We start from the raw sequence: 16,683 nt of genomic DNA, 5'->3' as shown, positions 1-16,683 counted from the left end.
GAGGATGTGTATGCGCTCGTTCTACGCTTACTGTTTATGAAGCAGTAAAACTGTTTAGGGTCCTGAGAAAAACGTATCCTGCATCGAGATATGTAGTTGTTATAGCATTGAGCATTAAGAACTTAAAAAGTTTGACCGAGCTATTATATAGCGAGAGTGAGAAGTAGGAAAACGAACTTCTTAAACATCTTTATAGTCTTGATTTTACATTTTTAAGACTGGATAACTCTTTGGTAAGGCAAGGGGGTTTTCCAGTTCCAGTTGGCCAAGTGCATTGTACAAATCGTTTGTGCCTCTTATAACATCAGTGCACAAGTACAAGGCGTACCAATCAAAATCCCTAATGAAGTTATTAAGCTTCGCAAACTCGGCTTTACGAAAGCAGCGTTCAGGTAGCCTACTCGACCGATCCAATACCGTTGGTCCTATATCTAGCGACAGTAGGATGGTGTCTTCAGGTATAGTGGTCGGATCCGATACAAAGCATAGATCAAGCAATCGACCCAAGGAATTTTTCACGTGATTGACTTGAGACAGGGATAGCTCAATCAAGCCGTCAACAAAGCCATGTCTTGTCATGGCCACTAGGATACTAGACTCTTTTACCGAAGACCAAACAGCTCCTGGCAAGTCACCTAGTACTTGGATCATACGATCTTTATCTGATAGCGAGGAAGAACCAGCGGTTAAAGCGGACAAATTCTGCTCATAAATTGAGATTTCCGAAGAAGGTGGAATATACGAGCAAGTAATGAATATAGCGAAAGCGGGAAGAATCAGTTTTATTACAATAAATTTGAAGTACGATTCTTTTTTATTTTATTGTAAACTTTAAATTGACAATATTCTTAATCAAAATTGTCCGTCCGTCTCGATGAGCTCCTAGATGTTACGGACTACAATAGCTAGAGAAAACAAATTGTGTATCCGAACTCTTCTGACATCACACTGTTACAAGATTATTTCGGAATTATGCCCTGCCCACTCCACAAAAGACGAAAATCTGTGGCATCCACAATTTGGAAGATACAAAACATCCAGAATCATAGAAAATTACAATATGCACCAGATTGCCGAAACAAGATCAGATCGGATTCTTATTATACGCAATTGCGTAGCCAATTCGAATTATGAATTATATTAAATTAAATAGAATACTTTATTTTAACCAATGTTAATTTTACCAGTTAGTAATGCCCATTAAATATTACCATGGCCGTCAATATATTTCATTAATGATTCTTAATCAAAGAATTACAAAGAAACATTATTGTGTTTGTGTGACAAAATTAAATTTGACTGGTCTTTGTATTTTTTAATATTTGAGAACATAAAATAAATTCTATCGGAACAGATTGAGCTCTACTATAATAGGACAATCATAGAAAAATTGTATTTTTAACTTTCAGCTCAAATATATAACTTTATATTTTATTGTTTTATACTACTTTCGAGCCAAGAAAAATCCAAATCCTAATATATACATATATTTTTTTTTATTCTAGAATATTTATCCATCAGATTCATGGGGGAGTTTCGAACAAAATTTTTCTTATATATAATTAAAACTAAAAAAGTTGTTTATTAATTTGTTTTTTTTTTTTATTTTTATTTTAGTTACGCGTATTTTACCTAAATATGTATTATTTTTTAATAATATTAATAAAAATATATGTCATAGCCTGAACAAATTCGGCCACCGAATATAAGGTTATTCAGTGTAAAGTTCATATACATAAGCCTGACAAATCAAATTTTAATTAAAAATAAAGCGTACAAAGCAACATCGACAAACATAGTAAAGCTGTTACGGCAGAAACCGCATAGGCAGCTCTAAATATCACTGCGGCTAAGAGCACAGACATTATAGCACTCAGAAAAGTGTTAATCAGCGCGAATGGCAGACATAAGAAGGGCAAGGAAGAACAAGAACGAAAAGAAAGACAGCGGCGAAAAGTAAAACTGAAGCGGAAAAAGTTTTTTAGCCCCTTAATCGAATACCCTGCCCCGATCTTTGTAACTGAAAACACCTGAATAAAAGCAAAAATTGAAGAATAAACCACGGCAGGCCTATTAAAAGTGGGAGACTTGACAAACGTACGGCCCCAGATTTGGAGGCGTTGCCTGGTAATTTTAAAGGTAATTTTATCTATGTTGGAAGATTTGATAAGTTATTCAGTCAGGCTCCGGGATTTCTTTACTTTTGCGGATTACGTTTCAGCCAAAATGTTTCGTTTTCGTTTTTAGGTGCTCCCGTTTTCACAAAATTTTTGTATTGATATGTTGTATTTTCTCATCAATTTTGGCAAACAAAAATAGCTGACTTATTGCTTCGTCAACAAACAGCGTGATAAAACCTTTTCTTTATTCAGTTTAATTTATTTTGTATTTTTTTCTATTACGCGATTTAAGAAGATCTAGACCTTTTAGATGCAACACCTGTGTATTTAACATGTCTAACCAAGTGTGAATAACAGTATGTATATTGAAAATAAAATTGCAAATGGTCAAAAATATAATTTGAAATTCTCAGTCTAATTTTTTTTCTTCATAAATGCCAAAAATTTTGAATACGAACTGGATTTTACGTGAACTGCAAATTTTTCAAGTGCTACTTAGCTGGCAAATAAGAATCGCCCAACGACTCCAAACTCCGACTCCAGACTCCGACTCCGACGCGGCTTATGGTACGAACGGTCAGCAAGCTAATCAAGACGCACGATAGATTGTCTGTATTCTCTGGGCAACGACGGCACTGATTCTAGTGCTGAAATCTGAAATCCGCGATTTTTGAACGAGAACCAATGAGAAGCTTTCAGCTTAGAATCTGGCATATTGTATTTTAGAGATTTTGTTTAAAGTAATTGAAGCTGATCAGCTAGACGATGAGTTACGAAAGTGAAATTACGGTCCGGGGTCCAATAGTGCGTGACATGGTATACGAGTCGTAAAAGCCCCAGCGCTATTTTTGACGACAACGACGACGGTAGCTAATAGCACAACATCAGATGGACTTTATTGCGCTTGTGAGGCATCAGAAACAGATTGAATTGCCTCTGCTGAACCAAACAAATGCAACAGAGTGCTCGGCCAAGCGCCGCACAGTGGCGAATTTTTTAACGCTTTGGATACAATTACGCAAACCGTTTTTCGAGCGAGATTGTAGCAGATAAATCAGTATAGAGGCCAAACGGCTCGGAGAGCCGAATGCGCTTGTAGACTTTGGTATTAAATAGTTCAAAGAACATATAGAAAAAAAATCTCGGAAAAATTTAGGGATATATTTTTGTAAAGTCCAGTCAAAATTGAAAAACTGCACAAAAGTTAGGTACGAATGAATCAATTTCACGCCATCTCAATTATGTTGTTGGATTTTGGATGAATATGCAGGCTAGTATTTGTACCTTAACCTGTCTTTTTGACCAGGTTTTGCATGCAAGAATTAGATGTATGGAGCTGATTGTAAACCACATACCATTCCGGGAGAGGCAGAATCTTTTGAGCACGCCAGTCAAGGAAATGCAAAAGACTAGGAAAAAAATCGTTCAAGAAAAATTCGTATGCAAACTATTACTGAAGGTGGACTGCCCTAAATAAGTATTTGGAAACACAATCGATGGAAACTCATCACGGACATTCTTCGAAAAAAACTAAATTAGTGCAGAGATAATCAGGGTATCAAAATATTAGGTGTCATTTTTAATGTTTTACACTGCAAAGAAAACATAAATACCCGCAAGTTTGGTGAATATGCCTCGAAGACTGCAAAGCTGTTACTGGGTACATTTTTTTAGATTAGTTGTAGTGGCGCCTGTCCAACCAAAAATATCGGAAAACCGTTCACGGTTTCCCCTTCCCTTAGACAAGCACCTTGCACCTTTTGGGAAGTTACGCGCAGGAAAAAAAAAATGACATAAGTTAACAGCGGCTACTGTCAAGGTGTGGTGAGAAAAGGGGAATGAGAGAACCAAGGGCTCAAGCGGAAGGAGAGTGGCTTGGACATGTTCTTTCCAATTGTACTCGCGATCCCAGACGGACGTCTGAAGAAAATACTCAAGTTAGTGCAGTGAAAGAAACAATTCTAACCTCGACCGTAATTACCGCGTGTCCATCTTGGCTAAGATCTAGTCAAAAGATATGTGTGAAGTTGACTATTTCCTCTTCAGTGACTTTCGTCATTGCTAAGTCGCTTACGCCGCCCGCATACGAACAGTAACGCCGTTTTTCTCAGGACCCTAAACAGTTTTACTGCTTCGTAAACAGTAAGCGTAGAACGTCCGCACACCCATTCTCGCTATCAGTTTTCCCCGGGTCCAGACGGATTTCCAGGTTGTGTACTCAGGTACTGCGCCGAGGCGCTGTGTGGACCCTTGCTCAAACTATTCACCCTGTTCTTTGATTCTCTTGTTTCCCCCCGATCTGGAAGGAATCGTTTATAATTCCTCGCCATAAAAAAGGTAGCAAGTCTGAAGCAAAAAATTAAAGAGGTATAGCAAAGTTATCCGCTATTCCCAAAATGTTTGAGAAGGTATTGACTCCGCACTTTTAACATCTCTGTAAGAGTTGCCTTTTAAAGTTGCCGCCCAACATCCTGAGATGGATTTCTAGCTATCTTTGATACAGGTCTCAAAGAGTCGACTTCAAAAACTCACTCTTCACCAGTAAAACAGGTTGAGTACGGTTAGAGAGATAGGACAGAATACAATCTAGAAGATTCGTCGGGAACCCTAATAAAGAGTGCTTGTGAATAAGCAGAGCATAGTTCACAGAATCGAATGCCTTGCTGAAGTCCGTAAAAACTACATCCGTCTGCAAACCAATTTGAAAACCACGGTGGATTAGGTTAGAAAACTCAAGAAGGTTAGTCGATGTTAAACGATTTCTGAAAAAAACCGTGTTGCGACGGAGATATCAAGCTGAAACAAAGATGTTGCAGTTGCCGGGTGGCCAGGAACTCAAGAAGCTTCGGGATGGCGGAAAGCTTTTCGATACCACGATAGTTTTCAATATTTGATCTTGAACCTTTTTTGTGAAGCGGAATGATGTAGGACTCATTCCAAATTACTGGGAAACAAGACTGTTCCAAAGAGAGGTTCAAGAGAAAGGTCAAGGGTTGCAAAGGTACCTTATCTGGACCCGCAGAAAAACGATATGTCCATAGATGACAAACCTTTCAGAACAACGCTTTCCTCGAAAATGGGCAGAAAAATGCTGCTAGCTTGAGGTAGCTGGTACGGCTACGAAGTGGATATGTTGTAAATATGAGACGAGTACGTTGTTTGGAAAAAGGTAGCGAATAAATTTGCAATACCATCCGCAGAAGCTTCTGTTTTGTTCTAATAATGAAGGGACGGAGGAAAAGCATTTGACTTACGCTTAGAGTTAACGAACGAATAGAATTTTTTAGGATCTCTACGGAAGTTACTACTACTTTGTGAAAGGTAATGATTATAACACTGACTATTGACGACAAGGAACAGAAAGCGAGCGGAGGAGTATAGAGCGACGTGGAGCCCGACTTCTGGTACTTTTTATAGAGCCGGGATTTATTATTTTTTAAGTAGGGAGAACAGGGGAGGCTTGGACGATACAGGTACAGTGATGTCTGGAACAAATGTGTTAAAGGCGAAGTAAATAGAGCTATAAAAGGAGTTAACAGTAACATCTATGCTCGGTAATGAAGAAAAAAACGACCAATCAACACGCGAGAGATGTAGATCTAAATCGATAAAGTTTGTTTTGCGAAAACACTTTATGTGGCAAGGACCCATGGAACTGTCAACACAACCAGATCGGGTATCGACAAATATATTGGGCTTGCTCTGGGTACCGTAGCAAGAGAAGCGTCGTTAACAAACATGAGGTCAAGAAGTCTGTCCCTAATGTTTTTAACGGCATTAATTTGGATAAGGGAAATATGGGCTAACCCATTGATAAAGTCATTGTGGCAATTGGAAAACAACAGGTTAGCATCATCGCAAGGCAGCCAAGAAAGAAATGGGAGGTTAAAGTCCCCCATGACAATAATTTGATCATTGCAACCTAATGCAGATAGGACAGTATTAATTGCTTTGAGGTGGTTTAAGTAAATCTTAGCATCAGACGTGGGGGGAATGTAGGAGCAGGTTAAATAGAAAATGTCGAACTAATACGAACTTTGACTGCAACAAATTCAATTCCATGGATATTATTGAATGGGAGTAACTCAGATGAGAAAACAGATTTGACTGCAATCAGAACCCAACCTGCAAAAGATCGTATGGGGGAAAGTTTGCGGTCTATTCTATAAATAGTGTAACTATCAATGAAAATTTCATGATCATTGATAGAAGAGTTAAGCCAGGTTTCGGTAAACGCGATGGCATCGAAATCAAAAGTCTCACTATTAGTATAAATTTGGTAATTCGGTAATTCTGGGATTCGAGTTCGAATCTTTGAGAAGGAACTCATGCATAATTGTTTGCTCCGGCCATATGGACGGTTCTAGAGAATTGGATAGTAAAGAATCAGGAAGAAGAATTTGAAAAGATGATATGTTGCGCTTATGTTTAAATGTAAATTTAGTCACAACTATATCATCAGGCGAAGCGTTAAGTTTAGAGGAAATATGTTATTTAACGCCCTTCGTTGAAGCCTCAGGAATCAGACGAGAAACAAATTAAGTCCCGAGCGAGATCGTGATGGTGGGGCCTCTCCTAAAAGAGATCTCGGTCCTGGGGCAGAAGACTTGGCAACAACGGCTGGAGCAGGAATTGGCAAGACATCAGCAGCAACCAACACACCCGCACTACGAGCACCCACCACGTCAGAAGTGATGGCAGCAGAAACTGCAGGGATCGGATTGATGTTGTTGGGAACTTGGATGCTTGAAGGAAGCACATTGCTCAGTGTAAAGAACACCGGAGCCACCGTTGGCGGATTTCCAGATAACGGCGAGGCATGACCACACGGAGTACCAAATACTTCCGATGGATGAAGGTGGGAGGCAGGCGTACCAATCGGATTAGGGTACAAGAGATTGGTAACATTATACGGAATTTTCCGTCTAGGCGATTCGCTCAAGAGTTTGAGCCCAAGAAACTGTGATTCCAAGGGCTAGAAATTTCTCATTTGAGCCCAAGAAACTGTGATTCCAAGGGCTAGAAATTTCTCATTGAGAGCCACAAATTCCATCCGGACATCCAGAAACCCAGTTCGAGTCTGTGTCATGAATGTGCGCATTTCGGCGTCAATCTCCCGACAAGCCAGACAAGACAAAGACAGGCCCATACGTTTCGAGATCAGATCGTTTAGCCGGCTGAAATTTCCGTCACCAGCACATTTTATGTGGGCAAAATTGTCGCACAGCCAACAGCTAAGGAATGAATCACGAATTCGCATTTCTTCGCACTGTAAACAATTGCCATTATTGACAGCAGTACAATCACTGTGCACCAATAATAAAAGTACAGAGTGAGAGCGCAGGTAAAATGGGAGAGCAGACAGCAGAGCGAGCCAGACAATCAGCTGCAGCGGCAATAATTCAAAGCAGATGATCCAACGAAGTGCAGAAAACGAGCAGTAAACTCAACAAAGCAGAGACACAAAAGAAATGAGAGTGAGAGCAACAATGCGAGCAGCCCGCTAATGCTCACGAGAGAGTGTGGGCGATGCAAACGCTGATGCGCGAGAACAGTGCACACCGAAGAAGCGATGACGAAAAGCAGACTGATCAAAAAACAATAACAAATTGCCTGCACGAGTCCAATGCGTTACGTTGCGAATATTGAATTAATATTAAACACTTGTTTACAATCGAAACACTGGAGATTAATACATAGTAAACTCAAAGTAAAGAGATCCGATGATATATCAAAACCAACTGACGGCAATGTTGTATGTTATTTAAGCAAAGGGCGGAGAATGCAGGACCAAGAAAAAACACATCCGGCTTAAGCAAGAGCTAGAAGCAACCTGGGATGCCATTTGGATTGGGAAGACTTGACTTTGGATGTTGTTAAACTCTGTGTACAGTATAAGGACATTTTATTTCATTCTCGCTTTCAATCCGTTCTCAATAACTTTCAGTCATGGTGTTGTTACACCTTTTTTCTTTTCTTGGACGTTGACATGCAATGGCTGCGTCTTTCAAGAGGCGATGCAATTACTGCACCGTCAAGTGGCCCGTGTGAAACCAGCAAAAGGCTGTTACGCGCGGATTCCAGGCAAAACGCAGCCCTCCTCCCGCCCAACCGACTGAGTGGCGCTGCCGCACGACGCACGGTGCGTAGCCGAACCGAACGCGAACATGAAAGAAAGATAGTTATTAGACTAACATTTGAGAAAAATTAGCACTAAACTTACTAAGAAACTAAGCGTGAAATAAAAATTCAAATACCACTACAATTACTAATTACTAGAAAGGTGTGCAAGGATTAGTAATTCATGAGAGGAAGAGAATTAGTGGTGGATATAATATGGTAGAGGGAATTATAATCCGAGCATAAGATTCAAAACGGTTCAAGCAAGGAATAATTCGATCTACAAAATGGAAGGAACAACGGTATTAAATTTCTAGTAAGTCTTATGGGAATCGTGAAGTTTATGCGGCTCAATAGATCAGGGTTGTCTATGTCACCCCTGATCAAGTTGTGCATAAAAATCACACCAAGCATTTTCTACGGTTCACTAAGGATGGGAGGTTTACTAATAGCAGTCTACTAGAGTAAGATGGGAGTCTCACACCCTCATCCCAGTTAAGGCCCCGCAGAGCAAAGAGTAAGAAGTTTTTCTGTACTGATTCTATACGGTCCTGGTGTACTTTGTACTGAGGGCACCGTATACAGGAGCCGTACTCTAAGATTGGACGAACAAGCGAGGTATAGAGAGTCTTTGTTATTTATATTTATTTATAAACCTATTTATAAACCCAAGCACGCCCATGGCCTTATTTACCATGGTAGAAATGTGTTCGGAAAACTTTAACTTGGGGTCTAACATAACACCTATATCATCCACCAGGGTAATTCTCTCAAGAGAACCACCAAATAGGGTATAGGGAGCCAACAAGAGCTAGAACGATGAAATGTCATAACTTTGCATTTCGAGGCATTAAGGTGTAACAAGTTTGCACAACACCATGACTGAAAGCTATTGAGATCGGATTGCAAGCGAGAATGAAATGAAATGTCCTTGTACCGGACATAGAGTTTAGCATCATCCGCATACATAAGTACTCGAGAGTATTGTAATATGTCACTTTTTCAATTATAACAAGGGCACTTCTGTGCCGTTTGACTTCGGTTTTTAGAATATCTTTATTGAATTTTTTCTTATAACTCAAACCGCATAGCTGCGCTGCCGGTTACGCCAACAGCGGAGCGGCTTCATACATGTTTGTCTTATCAGCAAAATCGAGAGGGCAAGAGTCGTATGTTTGGATGTTGACATGCAATGACTGCATCTATCAAGAGGCGATGCAATTACTGCACCGTCAAGTGGCCCGTGTGACACCAGCAGAAGGCTGTTACGCGCGGATCCCAGGCAAAACGCAGCCCTCCTCCCGCCCAACCGACCGAGGGGCGCTGCCGCATGACGCGCGGTGCGTAGCCGAACCAAACGCGAGCACGCAAGAAAGATAGATATTAGACTAACAATCGAGGACAATTAGCACTAAACTTATTAAGAAATTAAGCATGCAATAAAATACAAAATACAAATACCACTACAATTACTAATTACTAGAAAGGTGTGTAAGGATTAGTAATTTAATAAGAGGAAGAGAATTAGTGGAGGATATAATATGGTAGAGGGAATTATTATCCGAGCATAAGACCCTAAACGGTTCATGCAAGGAATAATTCGATCTACAAAGTGGAAGGAACAACGGTATAAAGTTTCTGGTCAGTCTAATAGGAATCGTGAAGTTTATGCGGCTCAACAGATCAGGGCTGTCTATGTCACCCCTGATCAAGATGTGCATAAATATCACACCAAGCATTTTTCTACGGTTAACTAAGGATGGGAAGTTTACTAATAATAGTCTACTAGAGTAAGATGGGAGTCTCACACCCTCATCCCAGTTAAGGCCCCGCAGAGCAAAGAGTAAGAAGTTTTTCTGTACTGATTCTATACGGTCCTGGTGTACTTTGTACTGAGGGCACCGTATACAGGAGCCGTACTCTAAGATTGGACGAACAAGCGAGGTATAGAGAGTCTTTGTTATTTATATTTATTTATAAACCTATTTATAAACCCAAGCAAAACTGAAGCAAAAAATTATAGGGGTATAGCAAAGTTATCCGCTATTCCCAAAATGTTTGAGAAGGTATTGACTCCGCACTTTTAACATCTCTGTAAGAGTTGCCTTTTAAAGTTGCCGCCCAACATCCTGAGATGGATTTCTAGCTATCTTTGATACAGGTCTCAAAGAGTCGACTTCAAAAACTCACTCTTCACCAGTAAAACAGGTTGAGTACGGTTAGAGAGATAGGACAGAATACAATCTAGAAGATTCGTCGGGAACCCTAATAAAGAGTGCTTGTGAATAAGCAGAGCATAGTTCACAGAATCGAATGCCTTGCTGAAGTCCGTAAAAACTACATCCGTCTGCAAACCAATTTGAAAACCACGGTGGATTAGGTTAGAAAACTCAAGAAGGTTAGTCGATGTTAAACGATTTCTGAAAAAAACCGTGTTGCGACGGAGATATCAAGCTGAAACAAAGATGTTGCAGTTGCCGGGTGGCCAGGAACTCAAGAAGCTTCGGGATGGCGGAAAGCTTTTCGATACCACGATAGTTTTCAATATTTGATCTTGAACCTTTTTTGTGAAGCGGAATGATGTAGGACTCATTCCAAATTACTGGGAAACAAGACTGTTCCAAAGAGAGGTTCAAGAGAAAGGTCAAGGGTTGCAAAGGTACCTTATCTGGACCCGCAGAAAAACGATATGTCCATAGATGACAAACCTTTCAGAACAACGCTTTCCTCGAAAATGGGCAGAAAAATGCTGCTAGCTTGAGGTAGCTGGTACGGCTACGGAGTGGATATGTTGTAAATATGAGACGAGTACGTTGTTTGGAAAAAGGTAGCGAATAAATTTGCAATACCATCCGCAGAAGCTTCTGTTTTGTTCTAATAATGAAGGGACGGAGGAAAAGCATTTGACTTACGCTTAGAGTTAACGAACGAATAGAATTTTTTAGGATCTCTACGGAAGTTACTACTACTTTGTGAAAGGTAATGATTATAACACTGACTATTGACGACAAGGAACAGAAAGCGAGCGGAGGAGTATAGAGCGACGTGGAGCCCGACTTCTGGTTCTTTTTATAGAGCCGGGATTTATTATTTTTTAAGTAGGGAGAACAGGGGAGGCTTGGACGATACAGGTACAGTGATGTCTGGAACAAATGTGTTAAAGGCGAAGTAAATAGAGCTATAAAAGGAGTTAACAGTAACATCTATGCTCGGTAATGAAGAAAAAAACGACCAATCAACACGCGAGAGATGTAGATCTAAATCGATAAAGTTTGTTTTGCGAAAACACTTTATGTGGCAAGGACCCATGGAACTGTCAACACAACCAGATCGGGTATCGACAAATATATTGGGCTTGCTCTGGGTACCGTAGCAAGAGAAGCGTCGTTAACAAACATGAGGTCAAGAAGTCTGTCCCTAATGTTTTTAACGGCATTAATTTGGATAAGGGAAATATGGGCTAACCCATTGATAAAGTCATTGTGGCAATTGGAAAACAACAGGTTAGCATCATCGCAAGGCAGCCATGAAAGAAATGGGAGGTTAAAGTCCCCCATGACAATAATTTGATCATTGCAACCTAATGCAGATAGGACAGTATTAATTGCTTTGAGGTGGTTTAAGTAAATCTTAGCATCAGACGTGGGGGGAATGTAGGAGCAGGTTAAATAGAAAATGTCGAACTAATACGAACTTTGACTGCAACAAATTCAATTCCATGGATATTATTCCATGGATTGAATGGGAGTAACTCAGATGAGAAAACAGATTTGACTGCAATCAGAACCCAACCTGCAAAAGATCGTATGGGGGAAAGTTTGCGGTCCATTCTATAAATAGTGTAACTATCAATGAAAATTTCATGATCATTGATAGAAGAGTTAAGCCAGGTTTCGGTAAACGCGATGGCATCGAAATCAAAAGTCTCACTATTAGTATAAATTTGGTAATTCGGTAATTCTGGGATTCGAGTTCGAATCTTTGAGAAGGAACTCATGCATAATTGTTTGCTCCGGCCATATGGACGGTTCTAGAGAATTGGATAGTAAAGAATCAGGAAGAAGAATTTGAAAAGATGATATGTTGCGCTTATGTTTAAATGTAAATTTAGTCACAACTATATCATCAGGCGAAGCGTTAAGTTTAGAGGAAATATGTTATTTAACGCCCTTCGTTGAAGCCTCAGGAATCAGACGAGAAACAAATTAAGTCCCGAGCGAGATCGTGATGGTGGGGCCTCTCCTAAAAGAGATCTCGGTCCTGGGGCAGAAGACTTGGCAACAACGGCTGGAGCAGGAATTGGCAAGACATCAGCAGCAACCAACACACCCGCACTACGAGCACCCACCACGTCAGAAGTGATGGCAGCAGAAACTGCAGGGATCGGATTGATGTTGTTGGGAACTTGGATGCTTGAAGGAAGCACATTGCTCAGTGTAAAGAACACCGGAGCCACCGTTGGCGGATTTCCAGATAACGGCGAGGCATGACCACACGGAGTACCAAATACTTCCGATGGATGAAGGTGGGAGGCAGGCGTACCAATCGGATTAGGGTACAAGAGATTGGTAACATTATACGGAACTTTCCGTCTAGGCGATTCGCTCAAGAGTTTGAGCCCAAGAAACTGTGATTCCAAGGGCTAGAAATTTCTCATTTGAGCCCAAGAAACTGTGATTCCAAGGGCTAGAAATTTCTCATTGAGAGCCACAAATTCCATCCGGACATCCAGAAACCCAGTTCGAGTCTGTGTCATGAATGTGCGCATTTCGGCGTCAATCTCCCGACAAGCCAGACAAGACAAAGACAGGCCCATACGTTTCGAGATCAGATCGTTTAGCCGGCTGAAATTTCCGTCACCAGCACATTTTATGTGGGCAAAATTGTCGCACAGCCAACAGCTAAGGAATGAATCACGAATTCGCATTTCTTCGCACTGTAAACAATTGCCATTATTGACAGCAGTACAATCACTGTGCACCAATAATAAAAGTACAGAGTGAGAGCGCAGGTAAAATGGGAGAGCAGACAGCAGAGCGAGCCAGACAATCAGCTGCAGCGTCAATAATTCAAAGCAGATGATCCAACGAAGTGCAGAAAACGAGCAGTAAACTCAACAAAGCAGAGACACAAAAGAAATGAGAGTGAGAGCAACAATGCGAGCAGCCCGCTAATGCTCACGAGAGAGTGTGGGCGATGCAAACGCTGATGCGCGAGAACAGTGCACACCGAAGAAGCGATGACGAAAAGCAGACTGATCAAAAAACAATAACAGAGTGGCCTTTCGTCAAGTGGCCCGTGTGACACCAGCAGAAGGCTGTTACGCGCGGATCCCAGGCAAAACGCAGCCCTCCTCCCGCCCAACCGACCGAGGGGCGCTGCCGCATGACGCGCGGTGCGTAGCCGAACCAAACGCGAGCATGCAAGAAAGATAGATATTAGACTAACAATCGAGGAAAATTAGCACTAAACTTATTAAGAAATTAAGCATGCAATAAAATACAAAATACAAATACCACTACAATTACTAATTACTAGAAAGGTGTGTAAGGATTAGTAATTTAATAAGAGGAAGAGAATTAGTGGAGGATATAATATGGTAGAGGGAATTATAATCCGAGCATAAGACCCTAAACGGTTCATGCTAGGAATAATTCGATCTACAAAGTGGAAGGAACAACGGTATAAAGTTTCTGGTCAGTCTAATAGGAATCGTGAAGTTTATGCGGCTCAACAGATCAGGGCTGTCTATGTCACCCCTGATCAAGTTGTGCATAAATATCACACCAAGCATTTTTCTACGGTTAACTAAGGATGGGAAGTTTACTAATAATAGTCTACTAGAGTAAGATGGGAGTCTTACACCCGCATCCCAGTTAAGGCCCCGCAGAGCAAATAGTAAAAAGTTTTTCTGTACTGATTCTATACGGTCCTGGTGTACTTTGTACTGAGGGCACCATACACAGGAGCCGTATTCTTAGATCGGACGAACAAGCGAGGTATAGAGAGTCTTTGTTATATAGGGGTCGTCAAATTCCTTTGACCACCTCTTTATAAACCCAAGCACGCCCATGGCCTTATTTACCATGGTAGAAATGTGTTCGGAAAACTTTAACTTGGGATCTAACATAACACCCAGATCATCCACCAGGGTAATTCTCTCAAGAGAACCCCCAAATAGGGTGTAGGGAGCCAACAAAGGGTTAGAACGATGAAATGTCATAACTTTGCATTTCGAGGCATTAAGGTGTAACAAGTTTGCACAACACCATGACTGAAAGCTACTGAGATCGGATTGCAAGCGAGAATGAAATGAAATGTCCTTGTACTGGACACAGAGTTTAACATCATCCGCATACATAAGTACTCGAGAGTATGTTATTACTGAAGGCAAGTCATTAATAAAGAGTGTGAAGAGTAAGGGGCCTAGATGGCTGCCCTGTGGTACTCCCGAAGAAACCTTTACTGGTAAAGAGAGGGAGTTTTTGAAGAGGACTCTTTGAGACTTACAACAGAGATAGCTAGAAATCCAGCTCAGGAGGTTGGGCGGAAACCCTATAAGGTCAAGTTTATACGCTAAAAGGGAATGGTTTACAGAGTCGAATGCTTTATTGAAGTCGGTGTAAATAACATCCGTCTGTAAGTTACCTTGAAAGCCTTTAATAATGAAAGAGGTAAACTCTAACAAGTTCGTGGTGGTTGATCGCCGCCTTATAAATCCATACTGAGTTGGAGATATAAGTGACTTGCAGAGATGTTGCAAGTGCGGAGTTAAAACCTTCTCATACAATTTGGGAATAGCGGATAACTTTGCTATACCTCTATAATTTTTTGCATCAGACTTGCTACCTTTTTTATGGAGAGGAATTATAAACGATTCCTTCCAGATTGGGGGGAAGCAAGAGGAATCAATGGACAGGGTGAATAGTTTAAGCAATGGTCCACACAGAGCCTCGGCTCAGTACCTGAGTACACAACCTGGAACCCCGTCTGGACCCGGTGAAAACACCGGCTTAACTAGTCGAAGATCTTGAAGTAGGGAATATTCATTTAACAAGGGACTGAAAATGCCGTTCGACGTTTATGTACACATGTATGTGTATATATATACTTAAATATCCGCAACTCGATTTTAAGTTTTTTAACAAATACTTTTATTTTACAACTTAAATATCTTTATGTCACAAGATTTAAATGAATTCCCCGACTTGACTTTCGGTCTGCTTGTCTCAAACGGAACTGATCTCTCTGCTGCTGGCTAGTTTCCATGAGCCCTTCTCTTGGAACTCCCGACTCTGGCTTCGGGCATTGCTTTCCTCGGCTGCATCTTCGTGTCGGTGGCGTACGTGCCTGAATCGATATTTGGGGATGCGTCGGCTTTGATGAAAGGCATCCACTGCTGGCGATCGGTGTTGCATTACATGACGGAGCTAGGAATGTGATACTCCTTGGTTTTATGTCTAGCTTTGATTGGTCCTCATGAGTGGCGTGATTCTAAAGAATCGATTTCTCGAGAGTGGCGTGATTCTAATGTTGCTGAAACAATGTGGTCCATTGTTTATATTATGGGGGCCCTAGCTTGGAGTATGGGAAGAAACAGTTATTGATTCTTGAGTGGGGTCCTGTTACTTGTGTGGATGGGGTGGATGAATTGTACATAAACATAATGTGTATGGGATGTGGGGAATTATGGATATGTCACTCCCCCAACGTTTGTTCTTAGCCTGTCCCTAGGCGATTACCCTCGGGTATAGTGACGGGGTGTCAAGTGCGGTGGCTGAGGTTGGTTCCTCTTCTGCTTCTATTATAGGGTTAATACATTTAACCGTGACTCTTTTAGAAGTTTTCGTAAATTTAACAGCTACATAACTTAGTAGTACTAATATAATTATGACAAATGAAATTAGTAGACTTATTTGTAATAGGTTACTATATGTGGTGTATTGCATAATTATTTCATTAGTTTGGACATACGACAGTGGTTTTATTTTAGTTATGTTGTTGTTGACATAAACATTCTGGGCTAAATCTAACATTGTGTTTGATATTGTAAATTCATTTAATTGGATTGAACAGTTGTAGATTTTTATAATGGTATTTCCTTCCGCTATGATTTCTTGGTTTACACAATTCTGATTTAGCGTTGTTTTTGGAAGATTCCACGTGATTAGTATATTGGGTTCAATAAAGTTTATTTGAAAGTTTTGAAAAGTTTTGGAATATGGACATTTAGTGGGAGTTTGCATTAAAATTCCTTTTATACAATTGTCATTGGTTTTCAATCTAGTTTCTTTAACAAATACTTCTTCATTTTTTATGTAGTACTTGTCGTATGTCATATCTGTTAACATGTTATTTAATTCGTCTGGATACGGAACGATTTTATAGATTGGTACTTTTGTAATGTCTTTGGGAATGTTGGAAATTATTAGAACTTCGTTGG

General features: G+C 40.6%; 1 protein-coding gene across 5 annotated transcripts in view; it reads left to right on the top strand.

Annotated features, from left to right (window-relative positions):
* Window positions 1-16,683, top strand: part of LOC26534138 (mitochondrial basic amino acids transporter) — a 278,776-nt gene that overhangs the window by 2,209 nt on the left and 259,884 nt on the right. The gene's annotated exons all lie outside the window — the stretch shown is intronic.

The sequence above is a fragment of the Drosophila pseudoobscura genome, chromosome 4 (genome assembly GCF_009870125.1).
Source record: "Drosophila pseudoobscura strain MV-25-SWS-2005 chromosome 4, UCI_Dpse_MV25, whole genome shotgun sequence".
In the NCBI taxonomy this organism is placed as follows: Eukaryota; Metazoa; Arthropoda; class Insecta; order Diptera; family Drosophilidae; genus Drosophila; species Drosophila pseudoobscura.
This window is presented reverse-complemented; position numbering and strand designations above follow the sequence as displayed.